The sequence below is a fragment of the Triticum dicoccoides genome, chromosome 5A (assembly GCF_002162155.2).
Source record: "Triticum dicoccoides isolate Atlit2015 ecotype Zavitan chromosome 5A, WEW_v2.0, whole genome shotgun sequence".
NCBI classification, from domain to species: Eukaryota; Viridiplantae; Streptophyta; class Magnoliopsida; order Poales; family Poaceae; genus Triticum; species Triticum dicoccoides.
The window spans coordinates 99,103,987-99,131,262 of record NC_041388.1 but is presented as its reverse complement, the minus strand read 5'-3'; the positions used below and the strand labels follow the sequence as shown (position 1 = coordinate 99,131,262).

Below are 27,276 nucleotides of genomic sequence, written 5' to 3'. Positions count from 1 at the left end.
CCCGCTCGCCGTCGCCCTCCGAGCTCGCCGCCGTCGTTCCACCTCTGGCCAACGAGCCCCTGCGTCTACCTCGCCGGCCTTCTCCTCCTCGTCGTCTGTCCTCGTCGCCACGAGCGCCGCCGTCACCGCCCGAAACGGATCCGGCCTCATCGGATCTGCCCGGATCCACCAGGGCCCCTCCTCGCCTTGCCTCGACCCTCGCCGGCGCTCCCTCCCATCCGCGCCGCCGCCATGGCCTCCTGCCCGTGAGGAGCACGGGAGGAGGACGAGCGCCTCGCGTTGACTCCCGCATGGACCCCGCGTCCGGCCCATCTCCAGCGACCCGCCTGCCTCCTCTCCACTCTGGGCCGAGCCCACTGGGTGAGCTGCCCATAAGTCTCGCCCTGAGCACATTTTACTATTCGCCACTCGTCTTTCTTTTTTTTCAAAAACGACCAAGTCCTCAGATCCGCATATTTTGTGCCCCTGTTTGTTGCATCACAAGTCCATGACCGTAGCTCCGTTTCATGCATATAAGATATCAAAATGTTCATTGGGAGATGCTCTTAATTTCATTCCATTGTGTCATGCTTGTTTGAGTTCATCTGGATGCCCTAATCACTGATGCAAGAGTGCTATAAAATGTTTGCTCCTATTACTTAGCAGATTATGTTGATTGGTTATTTTTGTCACATTTGATGTGTGCATCATATGGGCATGAGCTCTACATGTGTTTTGATCTATGCCATGCCATCTTTAAAGGGGTGCTTGCCATGCATTTTTGTGATCAATGTGGTGACTAGCACAAGCATGCAAAGTAGCCTTCGTGATATTGCTGATTTCAGGGACTTAGGTTTTTGCTAAGTCCTTGTTCTGCTGTTATTTTTATGCCATGTAACCATGATGCTACAGTGAGATATGTGCATGCTTTTAGTTGCTTCAGTAAGGATGATTTGGACATATGGTTATGATCTATCCATCCATGCGCCTGTTTGCAATTATGGAGTGCCCTAGCATGTCTTAAGCTTGCTCTACTTTTGCTATAAAATGTTCCTGGCAGATTGTTTACATATTAATCAATTTTGCCATGGTTGTTGTAGTTGATACAAGCAGGCTATGATCTTGCTCTTGCCATGGTTAGATTCTTGAACATGTCTTCTTGCTGATGCTATGCTTATATTGTCATGCAATGCCTTGTGGTGAGTGAATCGAGCTCGCAAAGAGGCCTTCATAATTCTGTTTATGCCATGCTCTGTTTTCTGCTAAGTCTGAATCTGTTAATGAAACTTGCTATGTTTACATGGGTGCCATCTTATCTTCTGTGCCTTTTTGGCTCATGATCAGTAAGGGACTTTTGTTCTATGCTTTTAGTAGATCCATCACATTCCTTTTTTTGCTATGATATGTTCCTGTAGCATGTTGTTTGCTTGCTCTAAATATGGCTTCCTGATGTTATTTCTGGCATGTTAGTATTTTCACTAAGTCTGTGAAGTTGATATCTTTTGCACTTTTGCCATGCTTTTTTGAACCTGCTCTTGTGTGATTTAGCTGTAGTTCAGTGTTCATCTTTTGTCAAGAATCTTGAGTAGATCACTTCCGTGTGCTTTGTTGGTATGTTGGAGTGCAGTAGCTTAGTTTCTTGTTGCATTCTAGATGGCATTGTGCTGTCAATCGCAGAACTGTGCCATTCTTGTTTTGCTTGCCATTTGCAAACCGTGCATCCGTTTCTGGTGATCTTTATATCGATTTCGACTGAAATCATCTCATATTTCCAGTGGCACACTTGGTTTTCCAATTTGATTCCTGGTTCAATCTTTCCCTTCCAAAGCACGCATATGCATTGCATATCACATCCCGCATGTCATGCCATGTTTTGCATCATGTTGCTTGTGCATTGCACCGTGATTGATTGTTGGTCCTTTGCCTATGTTATTGCTTTGGGTAGAGCCGGGAGACGAGTACGTGATCAAGGAACCTGTTGAGTACGCTAATGAGGATCAAGCTTTCGTCAACTCTGAGAACTTTGCAGGCAAGATGACCATACCCTTGAAATCAGTTCTATCTTTGCTTTCTAGTTGTTCGCTCTTTTGCCATGCAGCGATACCTACCACTTGCTATATAATGCCTCCCATATTGCCATGTCAAGCCTCTAACCCACCTTTCCTAGCAAACCGTTGTTTGGCTATGTTACCGCTTTTGCTCAGCCCCTCTTATAGTGTTGCTAGTTGCAGGTGAAGATGGAGTTTGTTTCATGTTGGAACATGGATTTTGTTGGGATATCATTAGTATATCTTGTTTATTTTAATGCACCTATATACTAGGTAAACGGTGGAAAGCTCGGCCATATGCCTGGTGTTTTGTTCCACTCTTGCCGCCCTAGTTTCCGTCATACTGGTGTTATGTTCCTTGATTTTGCGTCCCTTACGCGGTTGGGTGTTATGGGAACCCCTTGACAGTTCGCTTTGAATAAAACTCCTCCAGCAAGGCCCAACCTTGGTTTTACCATTTGCCACCTATGCCTTTTTCCCTTGGGTTCTGCAGACTCAGGGGTCATCTTTATTTTAACCCCCCCCCAGTGGCCAGTGCTTGTCTAAGTGTTGGTCCGAACCTGTCAGCCGCCGGTGGCCACCAGGGGCAACTCTGGGCTGGTCTACTGGAATCTTGGACAATCCGGTGTTGCCCTGAGAACGAGATATGTGCAGCTCCTATCAGGATGTCGGCACATCGGGCGGCTTTGCTGGTCTTGTTTTACCATTGTCGAAATGTCTTGTAACCGGGATTCCGAGACTGATCGGGTCTTCCCGCTAGAAGGAATATCCTTCGTTGACCGTGAGAGCTTGTGATGGGCTAAGTTGGGACACCCCTGCAGGGTTTTGAACTTTCGAAAGCCGTGCCCACGGTTATGGGTAGATGGAAATTTGTTAATATCCGGATGTAGAAAACTTGACACTTAACTTAATTAAAATGAATCAACCGCGTGTGTAGCCGTGATGGTCTATTTTCGTAGGAGTCCGGGAAGTGAACACGGTTTTGGAGTTATGTTTGTGCGTAAGTAGTTTCAGGATCACTTCTAGTCCACGACCGTTGCATTGCTTCTCTTCTCGCTCTTATTTGCATATGTTAGCCACCATATATGCTTACTGCTTGCTGCAGCTCCACCTCATAACCTTTCCCTACCCATAAGCTTAAATAGTCTTGATCTCACGGGTGTGAGATTGCTGAGTCCTCGTGACTCACAGATACTTCCAAACAGTTGCAGGTGCCGATGATACCAGTGCAGGTGACACAACCGAGATCAATTGGGAGCTCGATGAAGATCTTGATCGTTGTAGTGTTTCGCTTCCTGTTGATTAGTAGAGGAGCCCAGTTGGGGCGATCAAGGATCTAGCATTTGGGGTTGTCTTTCTTTATTTTGGTTCCATAGTCGGACCTTTGTCTGTATTCTGGATGATGTATGGCTTTATGTATTGTGTGAAGTGGCGATTGTAAGCCGAGTGTTTATCCCTTTCTTATTCAGTACATGGGATGTGTAAAGATTACCCCTCTTGCGACATGCCTACCATGTGGTTATGCCTCTAAGTCATGCCCCGACACGTGGGAGATATAGCCGCATCATGGGTGTTACAAGTTGGTAATCAGAGCCATCCCCGACTTAGGAGCCCCCTGCTTGATCGAATCACTGACGTTGTTGAGTCTAGAATAAAACGTTTTGAGTCTTAGGATTATATATATGAGAGAGTACGATTCTTTTTACTCCTCAGCCCCTTCATCGCTCTGGTGAGGCCTCCTAACGTAGAAGTTTTGACTCTTCTCTCCTCAAATTTCATGAAAAAAATTTAGGATCACGCGGGTATCTTGGAATCGTTGTGATGGTTTTGTGACGAGAACATTGTTCTTGGTGCCTCCTGACATTTAGGGGTTGTGGCAGTGTCCCGAGGACTTCAGCTCCGAGGTGTTGTCGTCACAATTTTATCTTTGCAATTCTGGAATACCTGAGTTCGCCGACATCAAAAATCTCTTTTATAAAGTTGTTGGTGAGATAACCTCGACGCCACCCAGTATTGGGTCGGGAGTTCGGGAGTATTGCCATAACTCGTATAATGTATGCTTTTCGAAGGTTGAGGTAAATGATTTCCAAAGGTTTCTTGGTTATGTGTTGAAGGATGGATACAACTGGATGTAGGATTTGCTAGTTTTCGGTGAGATATTAAGCTTGCCCTGTATCCCCAACACCTGATTGCATAACCAGAAAGTTTTGGGAGTTTCTAAGTGGGAATTCAAGTATCACATAGGATATCTTTCCAACAGACACATGATACGATATGGGATCTATCATATGTATGTTTCCGGCTTATTCTGCAAGCCAATCCTTTGTTATGTCTTGAGTTGTGGTATTCGAGTTGCTTCAATGTCAAGTGTTGATTCCATGCCTTTTTCCTCAGCGGTGCACTCATATTTCTATGGGAGTGCTAATCCTTTTCGATCATCGAGATGGTTATGCCAATCCTTTTCAACCGGCGTGTTCCTCTTCAAGTTGATCCGATCATTTCTACATTCGCGAGATCAATTCTCAGTTCTTTGCACTGGTGTTTGCTTCATCCGTCCCAAGTTGCCTTTGTTTTTCCCGCCCTCCCACCCTTTTTATTCAAGGACTCGAATTTATTAATCAAGTATCCATTTTATTCATGTGAAGGTCTTCATTCTTTTCTTTCAATGTTCTTACCCGGTGGTTCTCATGAAGAAGCTCTACAAGTTTATTATTCTTCATTCTTTTCTTCTCCGGTGGATTCAATTCAAGCTTTTGGTGTTGATCATCTCCCTTTCCTCGTTTCAAATGTTTTCTCATGCCGGTGCACCTCTTAATCATTCTCTTCTCGCTATTCAATTGTTCCAGAGTGCTGAAGATATCTCAGAAGGCTCATCTTTTCATTTAAGATCCGTTCAACCTATTTCGAGGTTGTTATCTCATTCAAGCCATTTAATTCAACCGGTGCAATCTCTCTTTTCAAGCAATCTCTTCAACGGTGTTTCTTTTGAGTGGGCCCTAACCCACAGGTTCTTTCCTAGGATCTTACCCGACTCTTCCAATTTTCTCGGAATTACTCTCAAATTCATTTTCCAAGTTTGACGTAAGAATGAGTTATGATCAGTAAAATGCCTTCTCCAAGATCTTTCACATTCTTTTCATCATTGGTTCAACCTTTCTAATTTCCATTCCAGAGTGCCTCAACAACGCAAGGTGGTGTTTCTCGTCGTCATTCTCGAATTTTGAAGACTGAAGAAGAGTTCCTCTTAAATTCTTACCCATTCTTCCAAATATTCATGGTTATAGCTTGTTGCCATCCTCTCATAATTGTTTCCTATTGTGAGAATTCTATTCACCCATCCAGAGTAATTCAGGAGTCTTTCTAGTTTGATTCCCCGAAGCCTTCATCTTAGAATTATTCTTCCAGCTTTTAGCTCTCATTCTCCAAATCTTACCGGTGCATCGTTCAAATATCCTCTAATCGGTTCATGATCTCTTCGTTCTCATTATCTCTTTTCCCTCAAGTATCTTCATTCGCTTTATAATTCTTACGGTGGTTTGTTCAAGTTTTCTTTTCCTTCATTATCATATCAATTTATTCGTTGGTTAAATCCTACTAGTGGTCCATTAAGTTCGTGCTATATCTCTCTTCAATCTTTTCAAGAAGAATAAGTAGTATGCCAAATCCGCTGCTTGTCAGCAATTTAAATTGGTGAAGGATTTGCATAACATAATTCTTATTATTGTTTCATCCAAGTGATCTAATTTCTTCTTTCCGGAGTTGTTCATCATATCACATTCTTGGTTCAAGTGCTTCATACTTTCCCGGAGTTCCAAGTTCTCTCAATTATATCATTTCAAAGCTTCTTCTAATCATTGCAAGGTTTCCTCCAGAGTTCTTTTCAACTTTCCTTTTCGTTTGATCATTCTTTCATTACCGGAGTTCTTCATGGAGGTTCTACATGATGGTTCACCAAGAATTTAATTCCTTCTCGAAGTGCTCATCAAGATTTTTTTCAGAGGAGCTCAAGTATTCTTCATCTTGCATTCCGAAGTGCAATTCTTTCTATCTTATCTTTTCAGGTGGTGTTATGTCATTCTTGACATTTTCCCTTCGTGTTTCATGATTCGCAAGTTGTTAAGAATGAGATATTTAAACCCACCAGTCTCTTCATTGGAGTTATCTTGGGCTATATTTCACCTGAAGCTTTCCCTAAGGATTGTTGCTATTTATGGTGCTTATAAATGACCGAAGTTCTTCATTTATCCTCCCGGTGAAATAAGCTTCTTGTCTCCTTGTTCATATCAATCCAATCTATCGTTTTCGTTAGTGTCAGAATTTTCACCTCATAATTTTGAGAAGTTTTCCTTAAGCCCACTACAAGTTTATTCGTTTCGATTGTTGATAACCCAAGAACTGCGTTCTAGTATTTTGTTGTAAGCATGCTCTCTCAAGATCTCGTTTCCCTCCGTTCATTCCATTCCATTCTTTCATTTCTTTCGGAGGCTTTGTGATGTTGCTCTCTTCTCTCATCATCTCGAGTTGTGAGGATCATGTTCTTTTCATGCTTATCCATTTAACCGAAGTGTCGTGCCCTCTTTTCAAGTTCTTCCCATTTTGTCAAGTTTTACCTCCCTTCTCAACCGGAGTGTTGTGTCATCTCTTCAAATTCTTTTCATCTTATCACATTTCAACCGGAGTGCTGTCCGAATTTGTTCTTCCTTGTTCCGCTTTTCTGACGGAGATTGTCAACTTCGTTCATCTCCGTTGTATTATTTTCTCGAAATGGTTTAACCTCTCAAGGTTCGTGGTTTCACTCATTTGTCGAAGAAGGAACTTTGTTTTACCTCTTCATCTTCCGTTTTCCATCCGGTGCCATCCTCGATCTTCGGACGAGATACTCTCGCAGGGTGGAGTGTTGTAACGCCCCGTATACAACTTTCCATATTTGTAACTCCGACTCTTGCCTTTTCCGGAGATGCGATATGAGATTCCCTTCGTGGTTGTGTTTTGTCTTCGTTTTGCATTTTGTTCATGTCATGCATTTCATATCATGTCATCATGTGCATCTCTTTTGCATACGTGTTCGTCTCATGCATCCGAGCATTTTCCCCGTTGTCCGTTTTGCAATCCGACACTCCTACGTCCTTCGGCGCCCCCTTTTGTCTCTTTTAATGTGCGGGTGTTAAAAATTCTCGAAATGGACCGAGATTTGCCAAGCGGCCTTGGTACACCACCGGTAGACCGCCTGTCAAATTTCGTGTCATTTGGAGTCCGTTTGATGCTCCAACGGTTAACCGGGAAACCATAAAAGCCTCTTTTGTGTTGCAGCCCAACACCCCTACAAAACAGCCCAATAACCCATTCAAACCACTCCCATGTCCTCTGTCATCGGATCATGATCGTGTGGGCGAAAACTACACCTCATTTGGACACTCCTACCTCCTCCTACCTATAAATATGTGTCTCCCTCTGAAATTCACGGTCTAACCCTAGTCTTCTTCCCCCACCGCGCATCTAGACGCGTCCGCGCCACGCCAGACATGTCCACTGCTGCCGCCACGTCGCTCCAACCAATGGGACCGCGACACATCACTGCTGCCGCTGTTCTCGCCCACTCACAGCGCGCCACGTCAGCGCCGCGCCGCCCCACTTCGCCGCCGGCCCGCGGGGCCCAGATCTGGCACGCGCGAGCCCACGCACCATGCCGCTTGCCCCGTCCGCCCGGCTCCTCGTGCGACCGTGCGCCTCGCCGGACCCACAGCGCCGGTCGCCTTCCTCCCCGCCGCCTTCGCCGGAGCTTCGCCGGCTCATCCCCGCCACACTTCGCGCGCCACCGTGCAGGCCTCCACCGAGCGCGCCGTCGTCCCGCGCCTGACCTCCCCGCTCGCCGTCGCCCTCCGAGCTCGCCGCCGTCGTTCCACCTCTGGCCAACGAGCCCCTGCGTCTACCTCGCCGGCCTTCTCCTCCTCATCGTCTATCCTCGTCGCCACGAGCGCCGCCGTCACCGCCCGGAACGGATCCGGCCTCACCGGATCTGCCCGGATCCACTAGGGCCCCTCCCCGCCTTGCCTCGACCCTCGCCAGCGCTCCCTCCCATCCGCGCCGCCGCCATGGCCCCCTGCCCGTGAGGAGCACGGGAGGAGGACGAGCGCCTCGCGTTGACTCCCGCATGGGCCCCGCGTCCGGCCCATCTCCATCGGCCCGCCTGCCTCCTCTCCACTCTGGGCCGAGCCCACTGGGTGAGCTGCCCATAAGTCTCGCCCTGAGCACATTTTACTATTCGCCACTCGTCTTTCTTTTTTTTTCAAAAACGACCAAGTCCTCAGATCCGCATATTTTTGTGCCCCTGTTTGTTGCATCACAAGTCCATGACCGTAGCTCCGTTTCATGCATATAAGATATCAAAATGTTCATTGGGAGATGCTCTTAGTTTCATTCCATTGTGTCATGCTTGTTTGAGTTCATCTGGATGCCCTAATCACTGATGCAAGAGTGCTATAAAATGTTTGCTCCTATTACTTAGCAGATTATGTTGATTGGTTATTTTTGTCACATTTGATGTGTGCATCATATGGGCATGAGCTCTACATGTGTTTTGATCTATGCCATGCCATCTTTAAAGGGGTGCTTGCCATGTATTTTTGTGATCAATGTGGTGACTAGCACAAGCATGCAAAGTAGCCTTCGTGATATTGCTGATTTCAGGGACTTAGGTTTTTGCTAAGTCCTTGTTCTGCTGTTATTTTTATGCCATGTAACCATGATGCTACAGTGAGATATGTGCATGCTTTTAGTTGCTTCAGTAAGGATGATTTGGACATATGGTTATGATCTATCCATCCATGCGCCTGTTTGCAATTATGGAGTGCCCTAGCATGTCTTAAGCTTGCTCTACTTTTGCTATAAAATGTTCCTGGCAGATTGTTTCCATGTTAATCAATTTTGCCATGGTTGTTGTAGTTGATACAAGCAGGCTATGATCTTGCTCTTGCCATGGTTAGATTCTTGAACATGTCTTCTTGCTGATGCTATGCTTATATTGTCATGCAATGCCTTGTGGTGAGTGAATCGAGCTCGCAAAGAGGCCTTCATAATTCTGTTTATGCCATGCTCTGTTTTCTGCTAAGTCTGAATCTGTTAATGAAACTTGCTATGTTTACATGGGTGCCATCTTATCTTCTGTGCCTTTTTGGATCATGATCAGTAAGGGACTTTTGTTCTATGCTTTTAGTAGATCCATCACATTCCTTTTTTTTGCTATGATATGTTCCTGTAGCATGTTGTTTGCTTGCTCTAAATATGGCTTCCTGATGTTATTTCTGGCATGTTAGTATTTTCACTAAGTCTGTGAAGCTGATATCTTTTGCACTTTTGCCATGCTTTTTTGAACCTGCTCTTGTGTGATTTAGCTGTAGTTCAGTGTTCATCTTTTGTCAAGAATCTTGAGTAGATCACTTCTGTGTGCTTTGCTGGTATGTTGGAGTGCAGTAGCTTAGTTTCTTGTTGCATTCTAGATGGCATTGTGCTGTCAATCACAGAACTGTGTCATTCTTGTTTTGCTTGCCATTTGCAAACTGTGCATCCGTTTTCGATGATCTTTATATCAATTTCGACTGAAATCATCTCATCTTTCCAGTGGCACACTTGGTTTGCCAAGTTGATTCCTGGTTCAATCTTTCCCTTCCAAAGCACGCATATGCCTTGCATATCACATCCCGCATGTCATGCCATGTTTTGCATCATGTTGCTTGTGCATTGCATCGTGATTGATTGTTGGTCCTTTGCCTATGTTATTGCTTTGCGTAGAGCCGGGAGACGAGTACGTGATCAAGGAACCTGTTGAGTACGCTAATGAGGATCAAGCTTTCGTCAACTCTGAGAACATTGCAGGCAAGATGACCATACCCTCGAAATCAGTTCTATCTTTGCTTTCTAGTTGTTCGCTCTTTTGCCATGCAGTGATACCTACCACTTGCTATATAATGCCTCCCATATTGCCATGTCAAGCCTCTAACCCACCTTTCCTAGCAAACCGTTGTTTGGCTATGTTACCGCTTTTGCTCAGCCCCTCTTATAGCGTTGCTAGTTGCAGGTGAAGATGGAGTTTGTTTCATATTGGAACATGGATTTTGTTGGGATATCATTATTATATCTTGTTTATTTTAATGCACCTATATACTAGGTAAAGGGTGGAAGGCTCGGCCATATGCCTGGTGTTTTGTTCCACTCTTGCCGCCCTAGTTTCCGTCATACCGGTGTTATGTTCCTTGATTTTGCGTCCCTTACGCGGTTCGGTGTTATGGGAACCCCTTGACAGTTCGCTTTGAATAATACTCCTCCAGCAAGGCCCAACCTTGGTTTTACCATTTGCCACCTAAGCCTTTTTCCCTTGGGTTCTGCAGACTCAGGGGTCATATTTATTTTAACCCCCCCCCCCCTGTGGCCAGTGCTTGTCTAAGTGTTGGTCCGAACCTGTCAGCCGCCGGTGGCCACCAGGGGCAACTCTGGGCTGGTTTACCGGAATCTTGGACAATCCGGTGTTGCCCTGAGAACGAGATATGTGCAGCTCCTATCAGGATGTCGGCACATCGGGCGACTTTGCTGGTCTTGTTTTACCATTGTCGAAATGTCTTGTAACTGGGATTCCGAGACTGATCGGGTCTTCCGCTAGAAGGAATATCCTTCGTTGACCGTGAGAGCTTGTGATGGGCTAAGTTGGGACACCCCTGCAGGGTTTTGAACTTTCGAAAGCCGTGCCCACGGTTATGGGTAGATGGAAATTTGTTAATATCCGGTTGTAGAAAACTTGACACTTAACTTAATTAAAATGAATCAACCGCGTGTGTAGCCGTGATGGTCTATTTTCGTAGGAGTCCGGGAAGTGAACACGGTTTTGGAGTTATGTTTGTGCGTAAGTAGTTTCAGGATCACTTCTAGTCCACGACCGTTGCATTGCTTCTCTTCTCGCTCTTATTTGCATATGTCAGCCACCATATGTGCTTACTGCTTGCTGCAGCTCCACCTCATAACCTTTTCCTACCCATAAGCTTAAATAGTCTTGATCTCACGGGTGTGAGATTGCTGAGTCCTCGTGACTCACAGATACTTCCAAATAGTTGCAGGGGCCGATGATACCAGTGCAGGTGACGCAACCGAGCTCAAGTGGGAGCTCGATGAAGATCTTGATCGTTGTAGTGTTTCGTTTCCTGTCGATCAGTAGAGGAGCCCAATTGGGGCGATCGGGGATCTAGCATTTGGGGTTGTCTTTCTTTTTTTTGGTTCCGTAGTCGGACCTTTGTTTGTATTCTGGATGATGTATGGCTTTATGTATTGTGTGAAGTGGCGATTGTAAGCCGACTGTTTATCCCTTTCTTATTCAGTACATGGGATGTGTAAAGATTACCCCTCTTGCGACATGCCTACCATACGGTTATGCCTCTAAGTCGTGCCCCGACACGTGGGAGATATAGCCGCATCGTGGGTGTTACAGTGAGCCTCTCGATTATGTCAGACAAATCGAGATATTTGAAGTCGGGACGTTCTTGAATCATCAGGGCCAGGGTGTTGAATGAGGTGTCAAGTGATCTCAGGAGCTTCTTGACGATTTCGTGTTGGGTGATCTCAGTGGCGCCAAGTGCGCGAAGCTCATTTGTGATATCAGTGAGGCGATCAAATGTGAGGTGGACATTCTCATTGTCGTTTCTCTTGAAGAGGTTGAAGAGGTTGCGAGGAACATCAATTCTTGAATCTCTCTGAGTTGAGACGCCTTCGTTGACCTTGGAGAGCCAGTCCCAGACTAGCTTCGCAGTTTCCAGAGCACTCACTCAGCCGTACTGTCCTTTGGTCAGATGACCACAGATGATGTTCTTGGCAGTCGAATCCAGTTGAATGAACCTCTTGACATCAGCACCGGTGACACCTTCACCGACCTTGGGAACACCATTCTTGACGACATACCAGAGGTCGACGTCAATGGCTTCAAGATGCATGCGCATCTTATTCTTCTAGTAGGGGTAATCAGTGCCATCGAAGACAGGGCACGCAGCGAAGACCCTGATTATCCCTGCAGTCGACATAGCTAAAACTCTAGGTGGTTAAACCGAACCACACAGAACAAGGGAGCACCTTGCTCTGATACCAATTGAAAGTGCTAGTTATCGACTAGAGAGGGTGAATAGGCGATTTTTATGAAAGTCTTCAAAACACGAGGGCTTTGAAGACAAATAGTAGAAATGAACCTATTGATATGCAGTGGAAGGTAGACTACACTAGACAAGCCATAGTCAAGTAAGCAATGAAGTGAAAGCACGAAGACTATCAGCAACTAGGTAGTATGGATCAGGATGGCAGACAGTATGAAGCCAAACAATAAATAGTCTTCACACGGTGAAGACAATCAGATCATATAAGCAAGCAATGACTTCACGAAGACAAACTGTAAAGTAAAGGGAAGTGGGGGATAGAACCAGTTGCTTAGTGAAGACAAGGATTTGGTAGACCAGTTTTAGTTGTTGTGACAACTGTACGTTTGGTTAGGGAGGCTGAGATTTAACTCAGAAGACCGCGATTTCACCTTATTCCCCTTGAGCTAAGGACACCCAGTCCTCGCCCAATCACTCTGGTAAGTCTTCAAGGTATACTTCCAAACCTTCACAGACTTCGTTCACTGGCGATCCACAATGGCTCTTGGATGCTCAGAACGCGACGCCTAACTGGCTGGAGGATTCACAGTCCTCAAGTGTAACAAGTCTTTAGGTCACACGGACAGAAAGACTTCAGTGATGCCTAACACTCTTGCGCTCTAGGTGTTTTGGGCTTTGTCCTTGCAAGGATCTCTCTCTCAAATGCATGCTCTCAAACGATAAAAGTCGTGCACTAACTCTGAGCAGCCACCAATTTATGGTGTAGGGGTGGGCTATTTATAGCCAGGAGGCAACCCGACCTGATTTGTCCGAAATGATCTTGGCCAACTAAGGAACTGACACGTCACTACACCACAACACTAATGCAAAGGCAGGTAATCTGCCGGGAGAAAGCCATTAAGAGGGCAGACAAACTGCCGGGAGAGTGTTTCTCCCGGTAGATAGAACCGCCACTAGAATGGCTGTCGGGGATTACTTGTCCCGGCAGATAAACTATTCCCGGCAATTTCTCAGCCCTGACCTATATATCTGCCGACAGATCATTTTGTCCTGGCAGACTGGTCATAGCACGGGATCTATAATTGCTGGCAGTGAAACTGCCGGCACAAACTAGTCTTCCTGGCAGTTAGTATGCCATCATGTTGTTTTCACTAGCAAACTAGTATACATATCTCTAATTTAATATCCACACTGCGTCAGGCAATCAAAACAAATCACAACTTATACATATAGTTTCAATCGAAGTTACATATAGGCCTCATTCAAAACCTTGAACTTCACAAATATTTTTAGACTGAAAGAAGCAATACTTCAACATCCATACATGCGTTCAGTAGCAACCAGCTACAGCGGTAAACAAACTTTACATAGGTCGATAAGATTTCAAGTCTTCAAACTATGGTACACACATGGCTTAAGCTCAGCACATGGTTGCAACCATCCTGTGATATTGTATTATTCGAAGATGGCCACATGTCTCCAGCAGAAGAGGCATGAGCTTGCAATGCTTTGAAGGTCTTACTGTAAAAAGAACCATTACATAGACATCCAAGTTGACTGGTACAACTACTATCATGTAGAAACATCTTGCAGTGACGATGCCAACCTGAATAGATAAGATAGTACAACTGCTATGAGCTAATAACTTTGGTTAATGACCTATATTGTAGCACATAAAAATGGACATAGGCTCAGACAGCAAATACATACTTTCATAATAATCATTTTGCAAACAAAAAAGCAAACCATAGTGACTTTTTCAAAGAAAGTAGCTTACAACTACATATGGCAGCTGACATGTTTTCAAACTTCCCATGTGTATCTATACCAATCTTATTACACTTGAGTATGAATTCACAAGTATTGATACTTTCCATTACAATTCAAACTATGTATAAACCTTACGAGAGATATTTCCTTCCGCACAAACAACACAGGTTCATGCATAATGTGTATATAATAATGAAAGATAGATCATGCAAGACCATGAAGAAATCTGGAAGCATGATGCTAGTTGATGGACGAATCAAATGAAAAACAAGGATATGTGTTTCTTTTAATGAATAGTAAAATATAAGGAACCACCATCTCTACGTTCAAGACAACCCTAAAAAGTGATAGCCTTTTGCCCTGTGATGCAAAAAGAGCGGAGCCACCAGGCAAGATACATATATCATTGACAACTTTAGTATCAAGAGGAAGTTGTATTGTACGAGATTCACGGTTGGATAACATGCTAGCCTGTTGACATTGAAAATTTACTATAAGGTGTGCAAAATCTTAGCGGTGATATCCATTAATTTGGCAATGAAAAAGATTTAAATGTACCCTTCTAAGAACATGTTCTCCGCCTACACAAGGCACCTTCCCAGATTCTTCATTAATGTTTCTCCCTTTATCCAAATCAAGTTGACCATGTGAACATAATCGGCACATTATTAACTTAAAAAAAAGTAAAAACACAAATATATCTAAACTGGATCTGATTTGCTGGATTTCCAATTAAATGGTGAACTTTCTAACGATGCTTCCTATGAATCTTCTTATATAGTTTTCATAATCCTATTAATAATTAGATATGAGCAGAAAGGAAAGAAGCACCTCTCGGTGATTCACTCACTGCTTGTATGCTTTCATCTGATGGGGTATTACATCACGGCTGATTATTCAAAACAAAGTATGCAACTCCTACAACTGACTGTAATGTAACAATTAGATGCAACTAAGGAGGAGCTACAAAAGTAAAGTAATTTTTAAAACACAATTGCAACTCGATGTACCTCTGCACATTACATAAGCCATAGTTCTCATGCATCTTATTTCTTAGCTATTAGATGAGAAAAAAATTTGTGTACGTTCAAGGGATCATAAACGACATACATCAAACAACATCAAAACCTTTCTTCCAGGACAGACTAAAGGCACGTCAGTATAGCATACAATCTACAAACTATAATTACCTGTATAGTGGGATGTTAAAAATGAACAGAACTACATACATATACAGGTGCTTCCTTTTCATATGCTTCTTAGCTCGCATGGAAAGCTAAAGACTTTTTTCTCGGCAGTGAGGTTCTCGACAAAAACAAGGTTCAGTCCATGTATGTGAGGACATCTGATATGTGCAACAAAGTATATACTTTTGCATGTACCTAAGATGGTATTGCTCAAAGCAGAGGAAGACCCTCTGATCTCCTCTGTATATCATTACTTTGACACCTAAACATTGGCCTTATTTTTCTTGAAAGAATTTTTACATATGAAATCGATATATGTAAGGAAAAACTGTAATAAGAACCAAACATCCACATGAAGGAAGCACTTGTTTATTTCTAGCTAGCTCTGTACCCAAAATGATCAAACATGTATTTATTTATAGCAAAGTTGAATAAGAAAACAACCGCAGGTGCAAGAAAGCACTTACAAATATCTTAGCTTACTCCTAGCTAGCTTTCTGCCCAAAATAAAAAAAATCATATCTATATGACTATATCTGGAGCATACCTCAATTAATTGAATCCATATTAGGCAAAAGCAGCACCAGGACACAGCCAACCTACAGTGTCTCCTATCTCCTGTAGCAGACAAATCAAGCATTAAAAGCGAAGCAAATGCAAAAGGAACCCAAACATGGCCAAAACAACAAAAGAACTATGTTGTTGGCTAGAACCTAAAAATGAACAGAAGACTTCGCTGCCCAACCTAATTTCTACTTTGATGTTGATATTACTAAAATGACCATATGTTTCAGGTCAGACAAGATACCAGGCAGCAATTATTAGTAAAACATGCAGTACATAGTCATATAGGCTGAATGTTTACAACTGAAAATAGCACTTTGTAATAGATATTTACAAGTAAAACAAAGCGGCAACTGTTTCTAGAGCGGTCTGCACTGGCTAAGGCTGACATTCCAGATACATTCTTCCATCCGAGTGATCTGCCATTTTCTTCAAAGCAGAGGAAGAAGATTTGACATATGTGCTCGACCATGTGGTGTCATTAATCTTTGAAATTTTTAAATGGTATTACCTGTCATTCTGAGACACCAACATCTATTAACTTATGATTCTGCAAGGCACACACATAAGTAAATGTAAGCACAAGTTTCTCACAAGTATGTCAAGGGTCATTGCTACGTTAACAGAAAAGAACAGAAAGAAATACAATGGAACAAGAAGCACCAGGGACCATACCTTGGGCTCGAAGTACAAGAAGGGGAGGCCGGAGGAGCATGAACTGGGGTAGTACGGATGAAGGACGACGAGCTGGAGAGCATGACGTGACCAGGGGAGGAGGAGCATGCACAGGAGGAGGACGACCAGGAGGGGCCGACGGCGCCAAACCTATCTCGCTGCACGCCCATCTCGGCAGCTTGGGAGAGGTGCAAGGAGATGTTGCAGCCTAGGGAGAAAGCATGGAAGGAGCGGCGACATTTGGGCGGCGCTAGGGATGTGGCGGAGGGCGGATCAGATCTGCGCACGATGGTACTTGACGGCGGCGGAGGAGGTTGCTCGTCGGCAGCGGTGGTCGTCGGCGGCGGAGGAGGTTGGTGCGATGGGTAGTTGAGGGCTGCTGGGGTGGGGCGGCGGAGGGTGGTCGGTGGAGGCTAGGGTCAAAGCACAAGGTATTTGGGCTAGATCTGGTCGGGATGGCGGTAGTAGGGTCGGAGCAGAAGGCATTTTGGGCTTTCTGGCACGCGCTTTCGTGGTAGCGCGCCGCTGGGCCTAATTATTTCGTTTTCACGCCATGAACAGTTCCCGGAAGATAATGGGCCCAGATTGAGTTCTCCCGGCAGATAAAATGACTTAAATGGTGGATATGAACACCGACAGTAAATATGTCCTTGTTGCTCAATTTCTACCGGCAGTTTTTCTACCTGGAAGGACTTGTGCTGACGGTTAAATGATCCCCGGTAGTTTGTTTGCCTTTATATGGTATTTCTCCCGGTAGTTAACTGCCCCCAATCAAGTGTTGTGGTGTAGTGCGTGTCCAACGGTCGGATTTCAAACACACGCGGTGGCTTGACTTGGGCTACAAGTAAAGCTGACTCATCCAACTCTGGATAAGATTTGCTCTCATTGTCTTCCCTCGAAGACATAGGATTTTGGTTGAGCATCACTTCAGTCACTCTGACTTTGTTCACTTGGACCCCACTTAATAGTACGGTGGTTCCTATGACTCAACAAAGAAGAAAAGGAAACTACAAAACAACTATGTCTTCGCACTCTGTAGTCTTCACGTGAACGTCTTCTCATGTCATAATCTTCAATATGAATATCTTCACAAACCACCATTGTCTTCAATATCTTCAGACATTTTTAGGGGTCATCTCTGGTAGGTAAACTGAATCAATATGGGACTACTACCTGTGTTATCCTCCAATTCTCACAAACACATTAGTCCCTCAACGAGGTTTGTCGTCAATACTCCAAAACCAACTCTACAAAAGAAGACACATCCGTGACATTTTGGGCTGAATGAATTTTTTTTGTCATGCTTATGTCACTTCTATGACGATAATTGTGACAAAACCCGGTATCATCATAGATGTGGTGGGCTCCTACTTCTATGACAAAAAATCATGATAGAAAATGGGCTTTTCGTCCCGGGCCGGAGATGCAACTACATGACATTCTTTGGGCCGTCCATGACGGGAAAAACCGTGGTAGAAGCGAGGGCGCAGAAAATTTCGGGAAGTTCCCGGTTTCGGTGGGTGGTCAGGGGCTGAGCGATGCGCATTTCTCTCGTACACGTACGCGTGTGGGTGCAAGGTGGTGGGCTCTAACTGAACCCGAGCGAGGCATTCGCCTACTGAACCCGAGCGATTGCACTACAGGCTACGCGTTATTGAACCCGAGCGATCGATTGATGGCTATTAACTTCGCTACTGCTGCTAACTGAAGCTGATCGAATCTGCTGCCTCTTGATGAACAACGAGCGTTGTTGGGGGTTTGGATGAACAGTTCCCGGTGGAGGGTTGGATGAATAGGAACCCGTGGTGTTGCCGCTGGATGAACATGACCCCAATCGATCGAGCCGGTGGAGGGGTGGATGAACAGGACCCCGTGGAGGGCTGGATGAACAGGACGACCCCGTGGAGGGCTGGTTGAACAGTAGCCGGTGGAGGGCTGGATGAACAGTATCCTGTGGAGGGGTGGTTGAACAGGACCCCATGGAGAGGGCTGGTTGAACAGTAGTCGGAGGAGGAGCGCGCGGTGAAGGCTGGATGAACAGGAGCCCATGGATGAACAGTTGCAGGTGGAGGCTGGAGGAGGTCGACCGTGGATGAACAGTAGCCCGTGGAGGCTGGAGGAGGTCGACGGTGGAGATGAACAGTATCCCGTGGAGTCCCATTTTGTGGTACTGCACACCCCTCCCGATGAACATGACCCCCGTTTTGACCATAGCGCTCCAACACAAGTCCGTTTCCTCCATTTTGCGGTATGCCACACCCCTCCTGATCAACAGGACCCCGTTTCGATCGTAGCAGGTCTGTTTCCTCCATTTTACGGTACGCCTAACCCCTCCCGTTGAACGATTCCCATTTCGACCATGGCCGGTCAAACACAAGGCCGTTTCCCCCGTTCTGCAGTACGCCAGGCCTCGTTTCCATCGGCTGTTCCGTCAAGACAGTTGGCTCCCGATGAACAGCACGCGTTCCGTTACCTCCCGATGAACACGACGCATTCCGTTGCCTCCCCATGAACACGACGATGATGCAGTTTCTCCATTCCGACCCAACCATGTACACGAGCCCTGACCGTACATATGCGCGAGTAGGCATTCGAGACCCCGCCCGCATGTACGTACGTGGCCGTATTTACTTTCTTGCAGCCTGGCCGTTGTACACACATGTACATGCTTCGTGCGCGCCTCTACTACGACACGTGCCCTGCCTTACTCGGCAACGGTTTATCGCTACAGCCTGCAGATAGACCGATCGTATGTACGTACACGTTACTGACCAGAATGACAACGCTACATACGCTTCGACCAGGTGGGTCCCGACTATCAGGCACTTCCTTGCGTGCGAAGATGTAGCCGGTGGGTCCCAGCAGTCAGGGGACGAATCATTTTTTTGCCCGTAATATGGACGCACTTCCTTGCGTGCGAAGATGCAGCTGGTGGGTCCCAGCAGTCAGGGGGGAAACATTTTTTTGCAAAATATGGTGGCCCATCCGGTGGGTCCCTGCTGTCAGGTGGAGGAATAATTATTTTGCGCATAATAAGGAGGCACTTCCTTGCTGCGACCGTGGACCCATCTGTTAGCCTCTCCATGTACAGTACTCTTCCGATGGAAGTCGTTCGTTGACCACATTGACCACGCCGCGCCGAGAGCACCAGGGCGGTGGACGACGGTGAGGCCTAGGACGGGGACGACATGGAGATGGGGAAGACACGTCAGTGGATGCCCATGCGGAGGGGAGTACGTGGGTTGACTGCTTCGGCTGCGGTGTGAGGCTGCCGTCGCTGGAGAATAAAAGGAGGTGTGGGTGAGTATAATGCGGCACGGTCGACGCTTGTTTGGGCGGCTGGAGCAAGAAGACCAGAAGTTGAAGAAGCACTACGGCCATTGGATTGACATTGTACGATCACTGGAGCTAGAATCGTTCATATTGACTAAGTTGACAAAGCCCTCCGTCTGCGTCAACTTAGTAGGCCCACAAGTCAGCCTCCCACTATGGTGGGCCCGAGCTAGCAGGGGCAGTATTCATTTTTTGTGCATAATAAGGAGGCACTTTCTTGCGTGCGAATATATAGCTGGTGGGTCCGAGCTGTCAGCGGTACTATTCATTCATTTTGGCGTAATAAGGAGGTACTTGCTTGCGTGCGGCCATGGACCATGTGGGTCCCAACTGTCAGCCTCTCCATGTACATCCCTCTTTCGATGTTGTCGTTTGTTGACAATGTTGACCACGCCGTGCCAAGAACACCAGCGCGATGGATGACGGCGAGACCCAGGAAGGGAATGTCCCGGAGGTGGCGAAGCCACATCAGTTGAGGATGTGGGTGAGTAGATGGATGTCCTGGCCAGTGGTGGGAGTAGTAGGGGTGGTGAGGCATGTGCAGCAGCACAGCCGGCCACGGGAGGCGTGAGCAGGCGGTCCCGCCGGCGCTGGATTTGGCGGCTGGAGCAAGAAGATCAGAGATTGAAGAAACACGACGGCCATTGGATTGACATCCAACGGTTACGTCTGCTAGAATCGTTCATTGTTGTACAGAATAAGTAAAAAAATCTTGCATACGCGTCAACTTAATAGGCTCACAAGTCAGACCATTCCCTATTTTTTTAATAATTTATATATAGCTCATTACAACTTCTTATGCAATTTATTTTAGCCCGTTTTTTGTTGGCCAGGGCTAGGGTTAAAAATTTAAATGAAATTTCGCATATTTTTGTGGGTTCCAAACTATTTTTAATATCGAAATGTCGAGCCAGATTTAAAGCACTTTGAAGATATATTTAAATTAGGTTAAAGCCTAGTGAAATTGGAATCTAAAAATGTGAAAAAATTCAGAAATTATAAAGTAATTGCCAATTTGTCATCTGTTTTTATATTTACAGCCCATTTCATATTACTTTCAAGATTTGCAGGCATCTTGAAAGAGTTGTAGCCCATCAGGGCATAGAAAAATAAGTAGGCCTGGATTGGTTATTCTTCAGAAAAAATAAACTGAGCTCATTTTCACAAAAAATAGCTGGGCTGATCATGTGATGAACATAAAATATAAGCCTAGGCTAGACGGGCCACAGCCCTGTTGAAACCCTGCTCCGTCTCAACAATAAGAAAAAAAATATTGCTCGAGCAGCTACGTCCCAGGTTTCACCCGATCTTCTGTTGTTCTCTTGACTATTGACTATATACCTGACAATGTCGTGGCTCCTAGATCTCAGGAAACCACTAACAAGAAGCACTTTCCTTTTCCATACGCTGACAATGGACTATATATAACAAAAAATGAGGAACTTCCTTGCGTCCGGCCATGGACATGATGGGCCCCTACTATCATCCTCTCCATGTACAGTCCTCTGTCGATTCCTCTTGTTTGTTGACCATGTTGACAACGAGAGAGGGCGGCACCGCAGCGAGCGCAGCAAATCACGCGAAGGACGACGGCAAGGCCTCGTAGGTCGGTGTTAACAATTTAGGAGACGGTAGGGCGGCGATGCGTGCGCTGAGGCGCAGCCAGCCGTGGGAGGCGGAAGCAAGCGGCCCCACCGGCACTGGTTTGGTTTTGGCGGCTGGAGGAAGACAGGACTGGAGAAACACGACAGACCATAAAAGCAGCATGAGTACTTAACAACCTTAACTGAAACCAGCAGGGGCACTTAACAACCATAACTGAAAGTAGTATGAGTACTTATACAGGTTCAACCGTACAAAGAACGCCTCGAATAGTGCTACTTTGTCTACAGTTAACCAAAGGGAGAGGCCGCGAAGCCCCAGGACAAGGCCCAGGCACCACCCCACGCATCCACAACCTTATGAAAACGGCTTCGTCTCGCAATGTGGTCAATAAACATGATATTCGCTTTAGAGCCAAGGAAAAGCAGGAACATAATCCTCTGTCCTATTCTCCAAGATGGACGGGCCTTCATTATTTGAGACCACCCATGAATAAGTATCTTTTCACCTCCAAGGGCAATGGAGTAGGTCGACATAAACATCATCTTGTGACCAAGTGCAAGTCTGACCCGACCATGGTCAGGCATCTCTATAGGAACAATAGAACTGGGCAGTTCCTGTTTCAAGAAGATCACAACTGTAAAACTGTGCATAAGCAAGAGTTTATGAACAACATATATAACAGAAAATAGCTTGTACCATAACTTTCTCAACATAGTTGGACCTGTTCAACGAGTGCAGCAGTGGCACACATATCCCATGTGGCCTTCCACCATTGAAATGCCCCACAAGGACCTCAAGACGATCAATAAAGTGTAGGAAATTGTGGATGTCATCCAAGTCAACTTCAGTGCCATGAGTAACAACCAAGTTCTTATAGAATAACAAACGAGTAGCCTGCTTAACTCTAAAAAAACCTACATGTGCCACCAACTATAAGAAAATATTAGTTAGAAGTAGCATCTTCGTGAGATATTCGTTGCTACAAAGTTAAATTGTGATTAGTTAGACGGAATAGGTGGATTAAGAAGTAATCGAGTCAACAAGCAGGAACCAGATAAAAAACTAACATGGATCAACAATTGGAACGACGTCGGGGTGGAAGATCGCAGTGAAGATGTGACCAGGTTCTGCTATTTCCATCAACATTCATGTGCCAACTTTCAGTCCGTAACACTTGAGAAAATTTATCCAAGTTCGGCCATAAAAAATGCAGCGATCTTATTGGTTCATGAAGCCAACTCGGAACTTATATCCATGGCTTGTCTTCACTGTGACCATTAAACTGGTGTATTCAGTTATGGCAAGGCCGAGCATGTTGAGTACATGTGTTCTGGAAGAGCAAGGAATGCACTGCAGGAAAAATAATATGAGAACATAATGTATTCCCTCTATCCAAATCTAGAAATAATTTCCTCCTTCACATCAGTGTTGACCATGGTACTAGTACCTTTTATCCAAATATAGCAATCCAAATTTCCAAATTAGTCGACAACATGTTCAAAAAACCGCACCTTCCCGGATAGAAAAGAGGATTCTAGGACATATTGTGTGCGTTTTAAAATCCTGTGTTAGGATGAGAAGGAACAAGTGTGGCGTCTCGTTGAGGGTGCAGAAACCTGCAGGGCCTCGCACTTTGGGCACTTCAAATGAAACACACTAGATTCAGTAGGAAGAAAAATGCATCAACGGCGGCGGCTGCCATCCTAGGATTACCCGCGACCATGGGACTTGGATTTATCGGGGATGGATGAAGAATTCGTGCCAGGTTCTCCATGAGAAAACCCTATGCAATCGTCGAGCGAGGGTTTTCTCTGAACAAGCAGAGGAGGGAGAAGGGGATTCAGGCCTAGTGAAATATTGTCGCTTCATCCATCCAGCTTAGTGCTAAAGTTGGAAAGGTGGGGGTTTTTGTGATTTGATGGCTCATTGGGCATTACTGTGGCGCTACGACCGGGGTGTGTCTACCATGCAGTTGTGCACTCTAATTTGGTGCATATGGCACGTGGACCCCGTTGCCGGATGCCCCACATATCAGCGAAAGGAAGTAGAAAGACAGGAGTAACTAGTTACACATAAATATATTTTTGACAGAGATACTCCCTGTGTAAAGAAATATAAAGATCTTTTATATCACAACTTTATACATAAGAAAAATCAAGGGGAATATATATATATAACATATATAATTACAAAAATGGAGTTTTTTTAACACGGTATAGATGAGTTGGTGATGATGGTGTGCCTGCCATCCTGCAATATAGGTCGTCCGATTTATATCTGACGGATAGGAAGGAAACTATGGCAATTTTGCAAAAAGGTACCCACACACCTCTCCACATTTGCAAATAAGGCCTTCCCTCGTTCATCCTTTTCTATCACAAGATAAAATACTCATACAAATGCATCTTGATGTTACGTGCAACGCACGGGTATTATGGGGGTTCAGCTGAGAAATACTCAGACAGGCTCAAGGTTCTAGACTTTGGGCCATAGGCCGGTGGGCCTGCATGTTTGGTGGCCCATGTGTTCTACCTCAGCGCTTTTCATATTGCAAGCGATTGGTACGGCGCTGGTTTTAGATGCTGTCGCAAGGCGAATACACAAAATTGAATAAAGCACGGCAGCTGTTGGAATGAAATCGAACAACAGTTCCTAACCAGCAATCAGAGTTGCAATTCTATCAATGATACTGTCGTAAAACTTATACACACATGACACTTGTTTAACCATGCCATAGTATTACATCAAAATCTCTCAGAGGATAGATCAGTTCGGAAGTTGTGTGCTGCTACTGAAGAATTTCACAGTTGATTTGGACCAGCTCTCCTTGCCGAGAAAGTTCGATTTTGACATCATCCCCTACCGCAAGATATGATTTAGATTTGAACCTTGACCATCCTTTAGCATCAATAATCATGCGACCATCCTTTGTACTTACGGTATATTGAGCAGGTTCATTCACACCAAGGCTGCGCATGGTAAGAGAAACTTGGCCGCGGTCACCCGGATTGTTGAATGACTCCCTCGTTGCTCTAGGAATTCTCTGTTTGCAAACAAGAAGACATACACAAACAGTTAGATCAACACAGTGAATCATGTGAAACAACATGGAAAGAAAAGAAGGAAGCACATGGGTGGCCAATGCTTACCAAGTCCAGTCTGTTTGTAAGGAATTTGGTATATGAAGTGTGAACTGCAGCCCAGTCTGTTGCATGTGCAACTGTTGGTTCTGTTGCCGCTGCACGGGCCGGAGCAGATGCAAGTGCAAGTGTTGGTGCAGGTGCCAAAGCCATTGCTGGTGCTCGTGCCGGTGCGACTAGTAGTGCCGCTGCTACTGCCGAAGATGGTGCTCCTTGTAGAGCTAGTGCCTGTGTCGGAGCAGGTGCCGGTGTCGATGCCTGATCCTCCGGTAGATCAGCCTGATCCACTGATGCGGTCGATGCCCAATCCGCAGCTGGATCAGACTAAGATGCTGCCGCTGTTAGTGCTAGAGCAACTGCCGGTGCTCGATCCATTCCTGACAGCGGTACCGATGTGCAAGACAGCGGTGATCGTGTCTGGTCTGATATGATCAGCTTTCTAACTTGACTAGGCTCTGTGACTGTGATCCAGTCTTTTTCTTCATTTCTTTTAAACGTGAGAAGAACTAACTGTGGCGTGTTTGTCAAACCAAACTATAGTTCATCATAGGGATTCAGCTTGTACTCAGACAACAGAGTGGTCCATTTTTTTCCAGTCATATAAGTGATGGACAGTGCCTTCGTTACTGACATGACATAAGAAGTCAAAACTGCAAAAATATCCATCGTAGAGCAAACCAAATGGTTTATTCTGTGATGAATGTCACATGGAAAAACCTGTGTTGTAAAATTGCAGCAAAAGAAAGAAAACATGACATTAAACCAATAATATTTAGACAGTAAATCAATAAAATTTACTTGATATGACACGAGTGAATCCTTACCAAGAAATCACTATGTTGAAGTACTAAACAGAAGATTGATCGTCGAACTACTCCTGGTATGCAGGGCCCCCGCCAACTCCCACATGCACGACAGTCCAAAGGTCCTGACAAATCGTATGGACCGAACATCCAAGGGACTGGAAATCCTTGTGGGTGCGATAAACCCTAGAATGCATACAGATATTGGAGTGTAACCATAATTGATAAACCATCCTCACAAAAAAGATGATCTGGATACTTCAAAATATACAAACTAAATTGAGTGGACAGACATTACCATAGACGGTTCTCGAGACTCACCACACACCAAAAGAGGTCGTACTAAAAAATACAGGTTTTACAAACGCAAATCAACTACTAAACAATAGTACTTACTATAGACAAGCAAAGTTGCACCAATTAAACTCTGCAGACTATTTCTTGCCACCGACCTACGGGATGAACCCTGCACAACTGAGTAGGCCATGGACTTCATGAGAGATGTCTACCAGCACCATCACCATCTCGTCAACCTTGGAGAACCTAACAGAGTCGTCTTTCCACTCATAAACATGACGATGAAGACATACCGCATCAGATTTGTCAGGAAGCTTTATGAGAACCACACCCTTCGTAATCAAAGGCACAGCCATGAAATTGTTGTGTTCAAGTACAGCCTCGAGAACATGCCTAACAACAATGCTACAGGAAAACACTAGTTCAGGACATGTGGCGACAAGGACACAACAGCTAGATAGTTTAGCATTAGAACTCATCCTCAGGTCTTCCAGTTCACACGACATGACTTTGAGAACTTCATCTCCACCGCGGACCTGGTTCTAATTCAAACAGAAACCAAATATTTTGTTACTACCTCTGTTCAGAAATATAAGATCATTTTCGATATTTTACTCCATATATGACTACATATACGCACAGAAATGAGTGAACAAAGACACTAGAACATGTCTTCAAAGGCATGAGAGCAGACGGATTACTTGCAATATCCATAACACAAGTTACTGAGGCAAATATACCCTCTTCAAAGGTAGCATTGATGTTCATAAAGTAGTTGAAAGTAATCTATAAGAAATCAGTGTCAACCTCTCACATGTATTGGTCAAAAGAGGATTTTAGAACCGTCATTTGGCACACAAAAATCACATGGAAGATCACCCAGAAAGTTGTACTACTAGTACTAGTACTAGTACTGCGTGTTAGATGAAAAAACACGATCAAGATCGAGAAAAAGATCGTCAAGAAGAGATATTACCTGGACTTGCTTAATGAGGGATCCCGGAGAGGGGGGCTTGGACAGGGCGATGGCTTTGAGCTTGTCTGCGGTAGTGTCGGCGGGGTGCTTGCGCTTCTTCGTACCATGAGCCTCGACGGTTTTGGCTAGAGCCATAGATATCACTTCGGCCGATGCTCCAGCGTCCATCAAGAAACTATCAAATATAAATAAAATAAAACAATCCATAATCACAAAACCAAAAGAAGAACATAGAGGGATTTATAGGATAAGTCTCGGGTTGCGAGACCGGGCCTTGGCCAGAATCAAAACCATTGATGCGCTAACCTTTCCTTCTTTGGGAGAGGAGAACAATGGTAGAAGCAGGTCGGGGTTTTCTTGAAGAAATGAGGAACAAGATGAGGGAGAAGCGAGTTGGGTAGAGAGGAAGCTGGGAGAGAAGAGTGAAATGATGGTTGCTTGATTCGTCCAACTTACTGCTGGAAAGGAGGGGGTGTTGTGATTTGACGGCTCATTGGGCATTACTGTGGTGCTTCGATCGGGGTAGTCTACTATGCAGTTGGGCACTCTACTACGGAGTAATTTGGTGCATGGCTGCTGGACCCAGATGCTGGTTGTCCCACACCTCGGCGAAAGTGAGTAGCAAGGTTCCCGATGACCGTCGAGGAGGATCCGCATGGTAGAGCGAGTCCACTGTTTTTGTGAAGAAAAAAATGATTACAGCAAGCGTTTCCACTCTTACGACGGAGGAGTACAAGGTAGCCACTTGAACATACACGATGCTCCTGGTACTAGG

General features: G+C 45.1%; 1 long non-coding RNA gene across 1 annotated transcript; it reads right to left on the bottom strand.

Annotated features, from left to right (window-relative positions):
• Positions 1-13,329: 13,329 nt before the first annotated feature.
• On the bottom strand, positions 13,330-16,811 carry LOC119297055. Its single transcript, XR_005145504.1, has 4 exons — positions 16,348-16,811; positions 16,184-16,222; positions 15,656-15,726; positions 13,330-13,757 (listed from the first exon to the last, which is right to left on the bottom strand). It is a non-coding gene; the product is annotated as an uncharacterized LOC119297055 (long non-coding RNA).
• Between the last annotated feature and the right edge of the window lie 10,465 nt (positions 16,812-27,276).